General features: G+C 43.4%; 1 protein-coding gene and 1 pseudogene across 1 annotated transcript in view; one reads left to right on the plus strand and one right to left on the minus strand.

Annotated features, from left to right (window-relative positions):
- Window positions 1-15,035, minus strand: part of Ptp52F (Protein tyrosine phosphatase 52F) — a 2,268,497-nt gene that overhangs the window by 1,660,110 nt on the left and 593,352 nt on the right. The gene's annotated exons all lie outside the window — the stretch shown is intronic.
- Window positions 3,782-4,131, plus strand: LOC137246637 (uncharacterized; annotated as a pseudogene).

The raw sequence follows: 15,035 nt of genomic DNA on the forward strand, positions 1-15,035 counted from the left end.
GCTGTGCGTCTAATCCTGGAGAGGTGGGCGCACCGGGGTCGATCTCAATGGGAATATGGCGTGTGGAAATAAAAATAGGAGAATACGAGATTTCTCGTTATAATGATATGTTTTATTGGGTAGCTAACAAATATACAGGATAATATATTACCTTTTGAATATGTTACTACGGCAGAGATCGCTGGCGGCAGATGTGTACGCGTTGGCTGTTGAAATCAAAGAGGCCGGTTGTATAGCAAGCTACAACCGTTGAACCGCAAAATCCTCCGTTTTGGAGGGGAAAGGCACCCACACATCAACCCCGACATGCATATGCATGAGTGCTGACAAAAAACACACATACACGTGCATGTACATGCATGCACATGCATGAGGGTGATGGTGTGGGTGGTTATAAATTAATTCGAGTATCGAGCATCGATTTGCAGAGTTGCATTGGGGGGGTCGCAATCAGATGCGGAAAAGTTAGGCATCCTGCCTAAACATGCCGGCCCCCCTTGCGATACGCAACATCGTTTTCCGCCAATGACCTCCGCTGAAACGAGAAAAAATTAATATAAGACTTACACACTAAACTTAATCTAAATGAGGAGTTCATCTGCGACGTAAAATGGCCGGGAATCCCTTCCGACTTGCTTAGCATGCCACCTGAGCTAAGATGAAAGAAGTAGCGGTTATGAACAGTGAAGTGAATATTTCTTGCCATTGAATTATACATAATTCTTAAATATAGAATTTCAGAACGTAATATATCTGTAGTCGATGGCCAGTAAGACTGGACGAAGAGGCCGAGGTCTCCGTTCCAGAGTGGCACCATTTTTTGTTATTCTTTGGTTTTTGTCGTTTCGGATGGAGAGGCCGAGGTCTCCATTCCAGATTTGCGGTTTTTTTTTTTTGTTGGTTGGACGAAGAGGCAGAGGTCTCCGTTCCAGACTCGAGGGTTTTTCTGGGCTGGACGAAGAGGCCGAGGTCTCCGTTCCAGCGTATAACGTGTCGTGTCGCTCTTAGGTCGACTGTGGCATTTTATGGATGTGCCAGGGCGAGTGGCCGTGAGGTTGGTTGGGTGATGCTCGTTTTCGCTGCAGTGCATATATTTTGTGAATGACGTATTAGATTATCAGTAGGTGCTGTCGGAATGGACGTGATTTCGAGCAGCTTATTCATTTTAACAAAACCGGTAAGATTGCGGTGTGTGGGAGTTTGGAGCGGACGTGATTCCAAGCCACCCGCGCAAAATTACTTGTTTTGGTGATAAGCGTGGGAGGTTGGAACGGACGGGGTTCCAAGCCATCCACCTAAATCATTGCGTATTTAAGTTAATAGATAGTTTATCATTGCGTGGAGCGATTCATCCTTGTCACTGTCTCTGCAGTGCTTGGAAGCGAAGAATTTTCTTTTCAGAAGCGTGAAAAGCCAACGGCCCTGCAAAAAACGCTCCTCGTATTTTTACTAGTCATTTTACGGTCATAGGTTATAGTCAGAGTCACATTTGCGTGGGCGTGATTATGTTTTGTGACCAGAATTTTTGCAGTGGGATTGATGCGTTTAATTGTGTGCGAAACCTCGTGACGAATAGCGAAAATCGCCATTAAATTCGAACATCCACCACCTGCATGTATTGATATGAAGGGGTTGAAGAAGTCTAGTTGGTTTAAACTTTAATATTAAACACCATTTCACGAAGCGGAATTGTGTTACTTGCTGTCGCCTGACATGAATTTCCAGCTTTGCGCAGCTTTTCACAGCGCGTTATATATGCACGTATCATTATGCTGAATGTTACGTACTCATGTGCTACCCTGTCGCATGTTTCTTTGTTTTCATAGAGCTGATGTGGTGAATTTGTAGCATGCGAATATATATGTATATATACATTATGGATTTTTTGTCATGTTCACGGGCGCACTAGTGCCGCACAAAAGTTACTTTTGTATCTCATTTCGGGACCTTTTCATTTCCGGACTCTTTAATTTCGGGACTCGGATTGTTTTTGTACCGGACCCTTAGTCATGACTGTTAGTGAGGTTTGTTGTTGCAAAACAACAATTCCTGCAACCAGCCCCAAAACCAAATCCAAGCAGTAGCGACGGCAGAAATCCAAAAAGCAAAACCAAAAAAAGCAAAAAGGAAAAAAAATTTTTTTTTTTTTTTTGGAAATGATTTGATTGATGATTAAATCAATAATCATTATTATTATTTTTCCTTTTGAGGTTTTTGCCTTTATTTTTGGCGTAAGTAATTTTTTTTGGGACTGCCCGAGGCGTCAGTATGGGTCAAAAAAAACCGATCCCGTTTTTGTTTCTCTTGTGGGTATTCGGTACCAGCGTGCGTCTTTGGATGCAGCACTAAAGGAAACAGGGAAATGTAGGTACATATGTTAGTTATACACACACCAATGGCACCGGTTTTGGTACCCGCGTCCATCGTTTGATGAAGCACAATAAATACAAGCAAGCACACATATGTACATACATACGTTGGTTATCCATATACCAACGGTAACGGACAAAAGCCAACGCACATCCATACACACGCCGTGTATTGAATGAAAATTCCGATGAATTGAAACAACGGGGTCTACTGATTTTTTTCTCGTTGATTTCTTTTTCTTTCTTGACTACAGCGCGAGGTGTGCATATGCAAAACGGTAAGTACTTGAACAAAAATTTGGAAATTGATTTTGATTATTAATACTTATCACTTTGTTCGGCAGCATCACAATTATATAATTGGAGTCGCTTTATCGCCATATACAGCGTAGCTGGAGAGTAGGTACATTTTTCTGGTCAACTAAAACCCATATTGCACGGCTCGTGTACATTGGTTTGTTTGCCGTTTCGATAAGCAGCTTGGAAGGGATCTGACGCATCGAGGGTGGTGAACCCTTCATTGTAAGTATATTGAAAAACGATGAGTCCATAATTTACTAAAATCTGCTTATGCTGCGGATGTTGAGGGTAATAGTTAAGAGAGCGCCCAAGACATTCATAATAGCAAATAAATCAAAATTCGAGGATAGATGATAAATTACTACGACAATATTCATACATATTTTATTTTTAAGTGCGTAGCGGAAAGAAATTAGTATTTGAAAAATGCGTTAACATTTACTATTTGGCGAAATTATTTGCTTTGGTTTTTAATTTCAACAAGCGAACACAAAAAACCCATAAGCTGTGTGCTTTTTTTTTCCTTCAACTATTGCATAGCGTATAATGCCATTGCCATCGTTTGGCAAAATTGCCGTAGAAAGGTCACCACAAGTAGGGACACTTTTATAACAATCAAACAGTACAACGGAAGAAGCAGTGGACGCAGAACGAGATATGAGTCGGGAAGAGTTGAGGGAAGCCAAGATCTGTTGTGGCGTTAGTAGGTTAACGTGGTTGTTAATAGGTGCAGAGTCAGTTGATCCCTCAACACTGATCAAAGATTATTGGGGATTATTTCGCGATTCTGGTGACATGCCAAAACGGAATTTAGCACGTTCTCTAGTTACCTCAGAAGCAGCAATACCAGTTGGTACACTATTGGTTTGGTAGGTATACGGTGTAAAACTGTTTATCGCGGGTTTCATTGTCGCTATGACAAAATCACTGGTGCATCAATATTTGCCAACTCTAAATAAAAAGGGCGTTGGTTTTATTTATACAATCTGTTTTGCAAAAGTTAAGGGATATCCTTTTTTTTTTGAGCTTAATAGACATTATTGAACGCAATTGCAACTAAATACCATTTCAACCTACCCAAAAGCACACTCGTGGTCATTGTCAGATTGGCTATGTCAACAAGTAAGGAACGTATAGCCTACCAAAAAAAAAATCCCTATTTCACCGGACACATATATGGAAATTTCTCTCCGGTTTATGTGACCATTGCTGTATCCACAGGGATTCTTGGTTCTATAATAATTTTAAACATTGTATTAGGGTGTTGCTCAAGGCAGCGCGAATACTGGCAAGATAGGCAGACAGGTAATTGCTGGTTGGTTTCCATTTGGTCAGCTACGCCACACTTGCAGCCTCCTTTGGATCTCACCGAACTGAAAGGCGAAAAGCTTGTCGTACTTTACAATAACAACGTCAACGGGAAGAATACGTTGAATTGTAGAAGCGCGAAAACGATATCTAAACTAAGAAGAGTATAGACGAATAAAATGGCATTCATTTTGCGTTATCCATCTGTAGCGGTTCTTGCTTTCTTCATTGTCGGGGTGATTATAGTAATCCTGCGATTTGGGCCACGCCTTGGTGGTTTGCGTCATCATGCGCTTCCCGACTGGGATGGAAAAAGCTATGAACATGAGATCAGTTACTCTTAGATGTGTGTAGTGAATGCAATATACATATGTAGATACGTACATATGTACATATCAAACACCTAGAATTAAAACAGTGAAACCAAAAAGTTCGTTCGGGATAATACGTTCTTATTTTTAGCATTTACCTAAAATTTAAACAGTAAAATCAATCATATTAAGATACATATATTTAGTACAAATATATATTGTGTACGTATTTCATACCCGCGTAAAATGTATACAAGTGCCTTTTGTAAGAGATTTCTTTGAAATGGAAGACACATTATAAAGTCCTTTAGGTACAACTCTAGTTATTCCGTCCATCTTGATACAGTTTATATTAAAATATAACACTTGCAGTCCGCGTGCACCATTTACAATGCTCAGTAGCATGGATTGAAATGTTTCATTCATATCTTAAAACGCCATGTAAACTGAGGAATTTTGCTTCATTCTTCGGGGGGTGCTTTGCGTCAGTCTGCTACTTCCCCCCACCAGTGGTAAGGGGTAGCAGATACTGCGTGAAGTAGTATAATGGAAGTAGTAGTTTTTTTTTTTTTTTTTTGTTAAAACCTCGTTCAAGTCTGGCACTTCCCCCCACCAGTGGTAAGGGGTGTCAGATACTGTTCGAGGTAAGGGAAGCATCCACCGGATGGGATGCACTCCCGCTTTCAACGACCTTTTGTAAGTCTGGCACTTCCCCCCACCAGTGGTAAGGGGTATCGGATACTGCTCAAGGTCAGGGAATTTTTCCCTTTTCCAATTTCTGCGCGGAACCTTTGCATACGGTCATGCCTATTGCCTAGATATATGTCAGTGCAAAGCAATGCTATTTGACATATGTAATTTTGATAATTCGAGTCTATCCCCTTTTGAAGCCGGTATCCGCATTGATTTATTTATTTTTATTTTTCTTTGGGTGAATAACCAGAGAGTTGGTTCTACGATGGAGAGCCGGGATGAGACCGAGCGGGAGGAGTATGTGGTGGAGCGCATTGAGGCCAGGCGGACTCACCATGGGCGGACCGAGTATCTCGTGAGATGGGCGAATTCGTGGGAGCCCGAGGAGAATTTGGCATGCCCGGCACTTATAGCAGCATTTGAGAGTTCACTAAAAGCGGAAGACGGTAAGCCCCGTTCACCTACGCCGCCCGTCACCTTATTTATTTTCCTTTCTTTCCTTCTCCAGTCGAACAAAAACCGGGTCTTGCGTCGGGTTTCGACCGGGGACTCGAACCATATGCCATATTAGGAGCAACAACGTCACCCACCGGTGAGCTGATGTTTCTCATCCAGTGGAAGGGGGTTAATGAGGATGAGCTGGTGCCGGCGGAGCGGGCCCACGTGGAGTGTCCGCAACTGGTGATCCAGTTTTACCAGGATCATTTAACGTGGCCGTAGGTCCCCTACACACAAAATTGCGCACACAAGCAACCCTTAGTGAATATAAGATTTCAGTTAAGTTAACATGTAAACAAAAATATGAATTTTGCGTACAAATTTTACAACCTTTTAGTTTAGGTAGCTGCTGTGCACATACACGTGTACATACAAGTGAATAGATAAGATCTTGTTTTCCCTTAGTATGTAAGAGAGGGGATGTAAGTTGAATTGATTTTGAGTGCCCCGCTACAGAATGTAGATTTAGGTTAGTATCTCTTGTTTAATAAAGTTGATATATCGTGCCGAACGCGATGTATTTGAAAATAGCTTAGTTGGCTAATTATTTCAATAGGTGTTGGCGAATTGAGGAGTGTTTGTGGAGTTAGACAGGCCACAATAGAATTAACGATCCCACCCACTTTAGCTTGGTTGTTGGTGTTTGTGTTGGCGCAAGTGTGGAAAGGGTGAACCTGAGCCTATGGTCATAGCCGAATCGATGCTCGCGGCGAATGGTTGTTGTCATGGCGGATTAGCGTATGGTGAGTAGGACACGATGATTTTAACATGTTTGTCGACAATATTTAAACTGATGCTAATTTTAATTGTACCGATTGCGGTGCAGGCTGCAATAGTAACGTTATGGAAGTGGTTTAGTGATGTATTTATGCGTGTGTAATATTTAGCAAGAAGATAACAATACTTAAAAAAAATCTGCCCGTATAATGCAGCTAAGACCTGTAAGCACTATAAACATGTTTTCTGTAGTATGGATGAGAGCAGAGCTAATCTAGTAAAGGCTTTAGCTAGAAAGGGGTAATAATTAAAAACGCTTTAATTCGTGTAGCAATTGACATGAGTGCAAACTAACTTATTCATATGTAGAGTAAGTTGTGCGTAATCCTATATATGAGTACTGCCATAACTTATGATGTAGCTACTTATCGTGGAGACGTTTCCACTTTCCATGGAAGATTAACGCGGTAGCGTAGTTCGTTTAGTTATGCAGAGAAATGTTTCGGATAGATCGTTAATTTTCAAGTATAAACCGATTCCCCAAATTCTTAAATGGAGACGAATGTTTCGAACCTACGGAATAAATCAGTGAACACGCTCACTGAGTACATTTCCTGCTGGTATCTCATTGAGTCGATTTACCAGTCGGGGTTTGACGTGAACCGATGAATTTTCACCCTGTATATGTTTCGGATGTTCATAGGTCTACGAAAATGCACGATTGCTTGGTGTCGGCACTTTTCACAAACCCTATGTCCAACAGTATTTGAATGACGATGCGTATTGCAAGTTTTATTTTATTGATAGCCTCGGGCATTTGAGCCGAGTGCATATGTGTTCTCTGGCAGACAATGGATCTGCGTTAAGTTTGCGATGGGCCTCGTTGCGCGCCAACGAGTGCAAAGGTTGTCTATGGCAGATCGGTTCGCCCTTCTGCGGTAGGCTTTATAGTGTCCTCGTTATGGGATAACGAGTGAATGGGAGGGTTTTCTGGTGTCCTCGCTCTGGGTCAGCGAGTGAATTCGGGGATTTTCTGGTGTCCTCGCTCTGGGTGAGCGAGTGAATTTGGGGTGGTTTTTTGCAAGGGGCCCCCGGTTAGTATTATTATGAAGCCTCAGTTTTCCTTTTTGTTTTGCGAGCTTTTGGTAAGCTCCCATGCGTCCTCGCGTCTCTAGCTCCCTTTCCCCATTGCCCACAAGTAGCTAGGTGTAGGATTCCCCCTCCGGCAGACTCGGTACGAGACCGGGGGTGAGAAAAAAAAGAAAAAGAAGATGTAGGATCGCCCTCCGGTAGGCTCGCACCCTCACGAGACCGGGGTGGTTGATTATAATTAGGGCCGCGGGAACGACGCAAGCTTAGGGATAGCGGGGCATCACGGCGCGTGGTTGAACGCGTCTTTATGTCCCGCGCTCCCTTTCCCCATTGCCATCGCGTAGTACGCCTTAGATTTCCCCTCCGGTAGACTCGCACCCTCACGAGACCGGGGGGTTGATGATAATATATGGCTCGGGAGAAACACAAGCTTAGGGATAGAGAGACACGAAGACGTGGGTTCCTTAATATGCTTTCGATGCTATCACTAACCGTGGGCCTCTAGTTGTAGGTAGTCGGGGGAAATAGTGTTGTGGCAGATGGGCGATCTGATTAGGATAGTTGGTTGGCCTCGTTCCGGGTGAACGAGAGCTGGGTTTGATTTTTTTTGAAGGGAGGGGTATGGAGGAACGGAGGGATTGTTAGGAGGAGCACTTAGCCTTCTCGCAATCCGTCTCTTCCGTTGGAAGAAGGATCAATTTGACCAAAGGTCGTCTGACTTGACCCTTCTCGGTTTTGAGGTCGACTACGCGTACTCGGTCATCTTCGCCGGGGTGCACGTTGACAACTCGACCTAACCTCCATTCGTTGGGAGATAAGTGGTCCTCTTTGAGGACAGCGAGATCTCCCACTTTTATATTTTGTATGGGATGCTTCCACTTCACTCTTTTTTGAAGTTCGGATAGATATTCGGTTTTCCATCGCTTACAGAAAGTGTGATGGAGGGCTTTGAGTTTCTGCCACCGATTGATCATCGAGGCAGGGTTCTCACTAGCATCCGGCTCTGGCGGAGCCAGTAGATGGCTGCCAGTGAGGAAATGACCTGGAGTAAGCGGCTCAAGGTCCGTTGGGTCATTGGATGCCGGGCTGAGCGGCCGCGAGTTCAGGCATGCCTCGATGCGGCACAAGAGTGTATGGAATTCCTCGAATGTAAATTTGTGTGGTGAGGCTATCTTTTTGAAGTGGCTTTTGAAGCTTTTCACTCCAGCCTCCCACAGCCCTCCCATGTGGGGAGCGCCCGCAGGGATGAAATGCCAAGTGAGTGACTGGTGGCTGTACTTCGAGACAGCATTGTCTCGGGTTTGTGCCATGAAAGTTTTGAATTCCGATCGTAGGGATCGTGAAGCTCCGACAAAGTTTGTACCGTTGTCGGAGTAGACGTTTTTGGGACATCCGCGTCTAGATATAAAACGTGCAAAAGCCGCAAGAAATGATGGGGTGCTGAGGTCAGTAGTGGCCTCCAGATGAATCGCTCGTGTGGAAAAACACACGAAAAGGCAGACATAGCCTTTGGATAGTCGACACCCTCTGCCGCGGTAACTTTTAATGTCGAAGGGTCCGGCAAAGTCGACTCCAGTATTCGTGAATGCACGGCTGAATGTCGTGCGTTCGCGAGGGAGAATACCCATAAGTTGGGTCTGAGCACGCTTTCGGTGTACAGTGCAAACTTTGCAATTGTGAATTGTAGCCCTAATCATGGTTTTGATGTTAGGTATCCAGTATTGGGTGCGTATCAGACGTAACATGAGTTGGTTTTCCCCATGCAGACTTTGTTGATGAAACATTAGGACTGTCAGACGGGATAACCGGCAGTTGTATGGGAGGAGGATTGGGTGGCGTTCATTAAAGGCTAAGTCCTTTGACGCCCCGAGTCGTCCTCCTACCCGAATGATGCCATGTTGGTCTAGGTAGGGATTAAGTGAGAGTATTGCACTTTTCCCTGCAATTGGTTTTCCGGCCTTTAGATCACGATATTCGGAACTATAGTGTTGTTTCTGATAGATTTTAATTAGGAGTTGGGTTACTGCTTTGATCTCATCAGGAGAGATTAAAGGTGACTTGACCTGAAATGATTTTTTTGTTCTGGGGTGAGTTCTTCGGTAGAACCTCATTACGTATGAGAGCACCCGTAAAGCCCTAGGTAGGTCTGAAAAGCGTTGAAGAACATCGATAGTATTTACTGTTGTTGTTGCGCAGGTCTTCGCCCTCTTTTCCTCTACGGAGGTGATGTAGTCACTTTCTTGTGCTGGCCATTGGGAAGTGTCTTCTTGCAGCCAAGAAGGTCCCTGCCACCACAACGAATTGTTGACCAATTCAGACGCAGGCAATCCTCTGCTACCTAAATCTGCTGGGTTAGATTCTGAGTTTACATGCAGCCAGTCCTTATTTCCGACCATGTCGATGATCTTGGTGATCCGATGTGCGACGAAGGTGGACCAGGAACACGGCGGTTTCCTTATCCATGCGAGGACGATAGTTGAATCCGTCCAAAGGTGAACTCTCACTGGTCCCAACTTCAGGTTCTTGAAAATGGATTCGGTGATTTCCGCTAACAGCACGGCTCCGCAAAGCTCTAATCGTGGAAGAGAAAGAGTTTTCACTGGGGCTACTCGGGTTTTGGCTAGAAGTAGGTTTGTGCAGACATTATCATCCATTTTGACACGCATGTAAATGACTGCTGCATAAGCCTTCTCGGATGCGTCACAAAATCCATGGATCTCGATGTCGGTTCCTGGAGAAAAGTTGACCCATCTAGGTATCCGGATTTTATCGATTTCATGGTATTGGTCGGTGAAGGTTTTCCATCGTTCCAGCGTGCTGGTAGATACTGGTTCGTCCCAAGCGGTGCCTTCCAACCAAATACTCTGCATGAGTATTTTTGCCACAATGACCATAGGCGCAAGCCAGCCTAAAGGGTCGAAAAGTTTGGCTATAGCGGATAGGACTGCTCGTTTGGTGATGTTTGCACCATTTTCCAGGGTTCCTGCCTTGAAATAAAATACGTCTGAGTGAGCGTTCCATCGTATTCCCAGGGCTTTTACCGAACTAGCTTCTTCGAACGCTAAGAAATCCTCGCTGAGCAAGTCCGTTTTGGGGATGTCCTTTAGAATTTCCTTACAGTTTGAAGTCCACTTGCGTAATGGAAAGCCAGCTGAGTGTAAGGCTTCGTGAATCTCGTTTCTTGCTTTGATGGTTGACGCTATTGTGTGTCCTCCAGATAAAACATCATCTACGTACATACTCTCTCTTAGTATGCTAGCCGCTGTAGGGTGTGAATTTGCGACGTCGTCAGCCAGTTGTAGGAGCGTTCTTATCGCGAGATATGGAGCGCAATTCACTCCGAAGGTAACCGTCTTTAATTCGTAAAGACTAATAGGGTCATTCGGGGAAGTGCGATGCACAATACGTTGAAATTTGGTGTGATTTTCGTTCACCCAAATTTGTCGATACATCTTTTCGATGTCGCTATTGAAGACGAAACGGTATAGCCTCCATCGTAATATGAGGATGGGTAGATCGGCTTGTAGAACTGGGCCTGGGAGTAGAATATCATTTAGGCTCTTCCCGTTGGCCGTAGGGCTCGAGGCATTGAATACTACGCGTACCTTTGTAGTGGTACTTTCCGCTTTAATAACGGCGTGGTGGGGCAGGAAATAATTATCCGAATCGTCGGATGGAATATTCTTTTCAATTTTTCTCATATGTCCGAGCGTTTCATATTCTGACAACACTCGAACATACTCTTTACCTAAGTCTGGGTTTTTTATTAGCCGCCCCTCATTCCGGAAGAATTGAGAGCATGCACGCTTCAGGGATGGTCCTAAGTTAATATTGTTAGGGTAATCCTGCCGGAATGGTAGTGACACGGTGTACCTTCCATTCTCACTTCGCTGCGTTGTTTCCTTAAATAATTGTTCGCAGTACCTTTCCTCTTCATTCAATATTTTATTTTTGGGTAGATTTTCTACCTCCCAGAAAGCTTTTAATTGATTGTCTAACGCAACCTCGTTGTAAAAAGACATAATGCTCTTCGTTGGATTCGGTGATTCGATACGACCGGTTAGTATCCAACCGAACACTGTCTCTTGGGCTAAGAGTGTGTTTAGCACATTCTTCTTTATACCGCTCATTATAATTTGGGGATATATGTCTCCGCCAAGTATGAGGTCTACGTCTTCGTTGACGTAGAACCTCTTGTCTGCCAAAACCAAGTCTGGGAATGCCTGCATAGTCATTGCGTTGATATGGCAGGATGGAAGATTCCCAGTGAGTTTCGCTAGAACTAGTACGGGTGTAGTCAGGCTGAAGCAGGGATCCACTGGTGAACGTAATTCGATGTTGGATGCTTCTTTCACCTGAGCTGACACCGCATTTGTGATGCCTGAAACATGGGCATGCATTTTCCTCGCTGGCAAATTGATTCTGCGTTTCAGTCTTTCAGTTATAAAGGAACATTCAGACCCGGAATCAATTAATGCCCGCGCGGAGAAGTCGGTACCATTATGGTGAATGTGTACGCGAGCAGTTCCTAATAGCACGCCTGTGCTGGAATTGGCATGGCAGGATTTGACATTCTGATTCGCAGAGGAAGGTGGTTGTCCCGATTCCTGTCTTTTCCTTGCCTGTGCCGAAGTTGATGGGGCATTATCCGCATCTTTGAAGGGATTTCGTACCGCCGGTTGCTGAAGTGTGTCCGCATGCAGGAGCGTGTGGTGACGAGAGTGGCATTTGGAACAGTTGTATGAACTGGTGCACCTCGTCACTGTGTGTCCTGGGGATAAACAATTCAGGCAGCCATTTGTGGATTTGACGAATTTAATCCTTTCTACTGGGTTTAAATCGCAAAAACGTGAACAGTTGCGTAATCTGTGCTCCGTAGATTTGCACATTTTACACATTGATTTTGTTGTTTGCTTGGTTACTTTGGTTTGAAAAGCACCAAGTCTTTTTGTAGGGTTTTCCGTCGACTGGCGCGACGTGTTTGATTTTTGCACTTTAGAAGTGGCATTCCCTGTAAAACCAGACACGGTTTCAAGTGTCTGGAAACGATTTGACAAGAATTTGTCCATATCCTCCCACTTGGATATGTCCGTCTTGTGGTCAATGCTCTGCTCCCATAGAGCCAACGTATTTTCAGGTAATTTTGTCGAACATAAATAGGTAATAATCGCATCCCAATTTGAAACATCGATCTGATGTGTTTTTAAAGATGCCAAGCAATTATTTATGTCGCGCTGTAAGGTTTTGATAGAGCTGCCGCACTCGCTATCTATCTTTTTTAAATTAAACAAAATTTGTAGTTGTGAGTTCACGAGAATCCGTTTATTCTCGTATCTCTCACATAGGTTTTTCCAGGCTGTTTCGAAGCCTTCATTTGTCAAAGGACATTTCTTGACAATGTCCTTTGCCTCACCTTGGGTTTTTTGGTTAAGGTGGAATAACTTTTCTACCGGGCTTAAGCGACTGTTATTTTTATAGATGGCCGTGAACAGGTCACGAAACGTTGGCCAAGATAGGTAGTCGCCCTTGAATACCTCAGTATCGCAAGCTGGCAGGCGGATACTGTGTTCGCGCCCGCGTTCTCCCTCAGGTTTGACTGCCCTATCTTTTTCCTCCTTCAATTTGGCTTGAAGTTCAGCCATGTTTGACATGCATCTCAGGAATACGGCATATGCCGCTTTATGCTTGATCTTGACCGCTGCAATTTTCTTTGCGTCGAGCGTGTCAGAGCCAAGCAACTCCTCTAGGGCGTTCTCTGCTTTTTCCCACTTAGCTTGCAACTCTTTTTGCTGTATTGCAAGAGTGTGTACAGTGTGCAGAGCCGCATTGATGTCATTAAAATCGGCCTCGAATTCGATTATTCGATCGGCCAATCTAATATATGATTCCATGTTCATGGATTAAAATTTGTGATCAAATTAAAAAGGGGTTGTAAAACTGAAAAAACCTGTGCGAATCACCCAACCAACAACGATTAAACTATAGAAAAAACTCTTTATTTAACGCTTTCAATTTGTTTAGTTTTTCACTGACTTTGCAGCTTATTTGTGCCGAAAACCAGGGAGAAAGGGAGAGCAACAACAACGTCTTTTGTGGAATTAAAGGGGCCACTCGCCACTTCAACGTTAAAATTTGTTATAAATAAGTGCGCGCGCTGATATAACAACTCGAAGAAAAGTGTAAAAACTCAGTGAAAACTGTTGTAAAAACTGTGCCGATTGAATAAGTGAAAATTAAAGTGCTTGAAAAGAAAATGAAAATTGCCACAGCCGTATGGCGTGAGATTTTAATGTGAATGTGAGGTTATGTGCACCTCTTCCTTGTGCTGTGTCCGGAGAGCCTTACCGCTGGTGGGGGGACAGGCCAGATAGTCACAAGGAATGTTAAACGACGTTTATGCAACGCGTTTGCACTTATTTTCCTTTTCGGCACTACACAGTTTTTTCACACTTTTCGCGGTTAACTACAATCACGTATGGCACTTTAAATGATTTTTCGCACTTTTTATTTATTGTTTTTAACCAACCAAAAAAAATGTGGCAAGAAATATTGCACTTACTCTGGCTTTTTATGGCGATTTGTATAGTGGTGCTTATGTGGCAAGTAGTTTGTGTGATGCAGTGGCTTCCGCTGGCTGTCGCTTGCTCAGTGTTTTGACGTTGGTATTAAATAATAGACTTTTTTGTTGGTGGGCAAACTACTTTTCCTGATGAATTTTTCGGGCTAATTATGTTGTGGACTGTATTGTTAAGGTGCTGTTTCCAATTCCTGGTGAGATAGGACCAAATGTTCGGCCGCTGTGCGTCTAATCCTGGAGAGGTGGGCGCACCGGGGTCGATCTCAATGGGAATATGGCGTGTGGAAATAAAAATAGGAGAATACGAGATTTCTCGTTATAATGATATGTTTTATTGGGTAGCTAACAAATATACAGGATAATATATTACCTTTTGAATATGTTACTACGGCAGAGATCGCTGGCGGCAGATGTGTACGCGTTGGCTGTTGAAATCAAAGAGGCCGGTTGTATAGCAAGCTACAACCGTTGAACCGCAAAATCCTCCGTTTTGGAGGGGAAAGGCACCCACACATCAACCCCGACATGCATATGCATGAGTGCTGACAAAAAACACACATACACGTGCATGTACATGCATGCACATGCATGAGGGTGATGGTGTGGGTGGTTATAAATTAATTCGAGTATCGAGCATCGATTTGCAGAGTTGCATTGGGGGGGTCGCAATCAGATGCGGAAAAGTTAGGCATCCTGCCTAAACAGGAGGTTATCGCGCCTTACATTTATTTATTTATAGAAAACTTCTGACAGTAAAAAGGAAAACTTTCTACTTGTTCTATGGCTTCTAGATGCTTTTAAGTGTATGTGTCCTAACGACCTTATTTTGTTCATAAAAATACACTTTTTGTATTAAACCTTAAATTCAATTTATCATGAATTTATGTATATTGAACTTTTATTGAATTAGCACAAGTACCTTATTTATAACTATGTTATATATTGTTATACAAAATATGTATAGCCACTTAAGAGTTATGAGTCACGACTCATATTCATCAGTTGGGGCGAATCTTAGACCAGTTTATATTTCGCCTCGCTGGCAAACCCACCGATGAGTTGACAGGTAACATATGTACATATATACATACTTCTTTTTGTTATTGACATTTTTTTACATTCTTACGTATTCGAAGAATTTATCCATATCGGAGTGACACGAAAATTGTA

This window comes from Eurosta solidaginis, chromosome 3 (genome assembly GCF_040869045.1).
Source record: "Eurosta solidaginis isolate ZX-2024a chromosome 3, ASM4086904v1, whole genome shotgun sequence".
NCBI lineage: Eukaryota > Metazoa > Arthropoda > Insecta > Diptera > Tephritidae > Eurosta > Eurosta solidaginis.